At 40.6% G+C, this 4061-nt stretch overlaps 1 pseudogene; it reads left to right on the top strand.

Annotated features, from left to right (window-relative positions):
- Positions 1-3000: 3000 nt before the first annotated feature.
- On the top strand, positions 3001-3099 carry LOC113831110 (annotated as a pseudogene).
- Positions 3100-4061: the final 962 nt, after the last annotated feature.

The following is a 4061-nucleotide window of genomic DNA, read 5'->3' as shown; positions in this document are numbered from 1 at the left end:
CATGGCTGTGTTCTGCCCAAAAGACAATGTTCCCCAACACTCCATCCCTTCTTTCAGCTCTTATGTCTTCCTCCCCCTTTCTCTGCAATGTTCCCTGAGTCTTAGAGGGGAAGATATAAATGTCTCACTTAGGACTGAGCATCCAACAGCATGCATTCTCTGCCCAGTATAAGTTTCTGACGTAACAGCCACTCACAAAAAAAAAAAAAAAAAATCTGAATTTTTGCTCACCCCACTTATTAGGTACCTGAAATATAGTAATTATCAATACTTAATTCTTTTTTATGACTGAATAATAGTCTGCTGCGCTGCATATGGCACATTTTGTTTATTCAAACATCTGTCAGTGAATCCTTGGTATCTTGGTTTCTATTGCTTCAATGATACACTATGACCAAAAGCAAGTTGGGGAGGAAAGGGCTTATTTGGCTTACACTTACATATTGCTCTGCATCATTGAAGGAAGTCAGGATCAGGACAGGAACTCAAGCAGGGCAGGAACCTGCAGGCAGGAGCTGATGCAGAGGCCATGGAGGGGTGCTGCTCACTGGTTTGCTCCTCGTGGCTTGCTCAGCCTGCTGTCTTATAGATCCCAGGACCCCTAGCCCAGGGATGGCACCACCTACAATGGGCTTGGTCCCTCCCCATCAATCACTAATTAAGATAATGCTTTACAAACTTGCCTGCAGTCTGATCTTATGGAGGCATTTTCTCAGTTGAGGCTCTCTCTTTTCAGATAACTCTAGCTTGGGTCAAGTTGACACAAAACTATCCAGAATACTTGTGTTGTATCTTCCTTTTGGCTATTGTGAATTGTGCTCTGGTAAAAGCTGTCATCCAACCTCGAAAAAAATCCATGCCCTACAATATATACAACAATAATAATTATTATTATACTTTAAAATTATGTGGCCTCGAATTCACAGAGATCTACCTGTCTCTGCCTCCTGAATGCTTGCACCACCATGCCCGGCTAAAAATAAATAAATCTAAAAACAAAATGGGTGTTATGGAATATATTTTTAAAAGAGTTATTTATTTATTATATATACAGTTTTCTGTCTCCATGTATGCCTGCAGGCGAGCAGGCCAGAAAAGTGTGCCAGATCTCATTACAGATGGTTGTGAGCCACCATGTGGTTTCTGGGAATTGAACTCAGGACTTCTGGAAGAGTAACCAGTGCTTTTAACCACCGAGTCATCTTTCTAATCCATGTGTAGACTATTACTTTAACTATGTAAGGGTGTATTGCATTTGTTTATGCTGCATTTGTTTAATTATGTAAGAAGTGTTGCTGTTTCACCTTGCCTGCCTAAGGAACCTGATTGGACTAATAAAAAGCTGAATGACCAATAGCTAGGCAGTAGAGGGATAAGTGAGGCTGGCAGACAGAATAAGTCGGAAGAATCGAGGCTCAGGAGAAGAGAGAGGAAAGAATGAGGAAGAAAAAGAGGGAGATGCCAGACAGCCAGAGTAGGACATACAGAATGAAAGGTACAAAGGCTTGAGGCAAAATGTAGATGAAGAGAAAAAGGTTAAACTAAGTTATAAGGGCTGGAGAGATGGCTCAGAGGTTAAGAGCACTGTCTGCTGCTCTTCCAGAGATTCTGAGTTCAATTCCCAGCAACCACATGGTGGCTCACAACGATCCGTTATGAGATCTGGTGCCCTCTTCTAGCATGCAGGCAGAACATAGTAAATAAATAAATCTTTTTTGGGCCTGGCGTTGGTGTTGCTCACCTTTAATCCCAGCACTCAGGAGGCAGAGGCAGGCAGATCTCTGTGAGTTCAAGGCCAGCCTGGTCTACAAAGCGAGTTCCAGGACGGTTCCAAAGCAATACAGAGAAACCCTGTCTTGAAACCACCCCCGCCCCCCAATTTTTAAAAGAATTTTTATTTTATGTGCATTGTTGTTTGGCCTACATGTATGTCTGTGTGAGGGTGTCAGATCTTGAACAATTGTGAGCTGCCATGTGGGTGCTGGGAATTGAACTCAGGTCCTCTGCAAGAGCAGTCAGTGCTCTTAACTGCTGAGTCATCTCTCCAGCCCTCAATAAATAAATCTGTAGATGCAGTTTCTGTTTTGCCTGGTCCCACAGCCATTTAGCGCCAAATAAACACACAGAGGCTTACATTAATTACAAACTGTTTGGCCGTTGGCTCAGGCTTCTTATTGGCTCTCTCTTAATTATTAACGCATTTCTATTAAACTAAGATTTCCTTGTGGTCTTGGCTTACCGGAGAATATCTAAACCTGTTACTCCTTTGGCAGCTACTTGGTGTTTCCCTGGCAGCTCAATCTCTCCATCCTCTCCCCAGAATTCTCCCCATCTTGTAGCCCTCGCCTATACTTCCTGCTTGGCTTTTGGTCAATCCGTGTTTTATTCATCAACCAATAAGAGAAACAGAAGGAAATTTCCCATCATAAATCTTTTTTAAAAATTAAGTTATAAGAGCTAGTGAGACAAGCATAAGATAAGACTGAGCATTTGTAATTAATAAGTCTCCATGTCATGATTTGTGAGCTGGTTGATGGCTCAAAAGAAAGCCTGGCATTGGCTACACAGAGAACTCTTTTAAAAAACCAAACCAAAAAACAAAAAGTTTTAGTATTGCTTTTACTTCTTTTGCATTTATACCCAGAAGTGGAATTGCTGGATTACATAGCTGTTCTTTTTTTTTTTTTTTCCTTCCAAGAATCACTGTATAGTTTTACACAGCGATTGTAGCACTTTACTTTCTGGCAGCAATGTCTAAGAGTCCCAATTTCTCTACAGTCAACACTTAATTTCTGTTTTTTTCAGACTCAGAGTCATGAGCCTGGTGAGCACTCTACCATAGCCAAGTACACCCCACCCTGGTACCAGCTAATCTAGTGGGTATGAGTCAGCTTTGACTTGCATTTGTTTGATCATTATTGATTGGAGCAGTGTTGTGTGTGCACGATGACCCTATGTTTATCTTCTATAGAGAAATACCTACTCTTAATTTAATTTTAATTGTATCTGGTAGCACATATACTAGAATTGGAACAACGAAGAGAAGATTAGCATGACCCCTGTGCTTGGAAGACTCGAAAGGATGACACACAAATTTGTGAAGCATTCCATACTTAAAAAAAAGGGTGGGGGGCTGGAGAGATGGTTCAGAGAGAGATTAAGAGCTCTGGCTGTATTTCCAAGGGTCGTGAGTTCAATTCCCAACAACCACATGGTAGCTCACAACCATCTATAATGGGATCTGGTGCCCTCTTCTTGCCTGCAGTGTAGGCATGTATGCAGGAAGAACACTGTATACACAATAAGTACATTAATTTAAAAAATATACAGAGACCACAGTCAGTGGACCCTCATAACCTCAAACATAGTGTAACCTAAGGCCATACCGGTAACTGAAAGTGGTTCTGTGATATACATAGAATTAAAAATACCTGTGTATGCAGCTCATGCCTGTCTTCTCAGTTATAAGCAGAAACTAATTTAAAACCCATCCTCTTCACCAATGACTGGTCCATTCTCTATATGATATGAAAAGTGTTTTTTTGCCAGGTGTGGTGGTGCACCCTTGTAAAACAACTTGGGTTATATTGTAAATCCTGTCTCAAGGAAAAAAAAATGCTCCTTTCTATAGAGAGAAACATTTTTCAGTTTCTATTTTTAAGACTAGAGCTATTCACTTTGCAATGTTGCAGCTGTTTTCAAAACAGGAGTTTCTAAACTCTTCAGAGAGTTCTAGAACTTCTGATGGGCCTTACTGCCTGCCACTACCTCTGCATGGGGATGGTTTTATCTTTTTAAAATTTGACAATAAAATATTTATTGCAGTTTCTATCTCTCTGAGTGACAATGAAAGCCTGTTTTAATTGTTGGTGTCATAAAGACTGAGTTGCTAATAGATGCATACTAATGATCTTTCTAGCTAGATCCTCCAATAATTAGAGTCTAATTAAATGCACATTAAAAAAATGTTTGCAGTTGTGAAGGTTAGTTCTTAAGATGAAAAGGAATAACCGAGGGGAGGAGGCTATGGAATTGGGATGGAGTGGATGTTTGGTTTGCAC

Source organism: Cricetulus griseus (assembly GCF_003668045.3).
Source record: "Cricetulus griseus strain 17A/GY chromosome 1 unlocalized genomic scaffold, alternate assembly CriGri-PICRH-1.0 chr1_0, whole genome shotgun sequence".
In the NCBI taxonomy this organism is placed as follows: Eukaryota; Metazoa; Chordata; class Mammalia; order Rodentia; family Cricetidae; genus Cricetulus; species Cricetulus griseus.
Note: the sequence above shows the minus strand (reverse complement) of the source record. Positions and strands in the feature narration are given on the sequence as shown.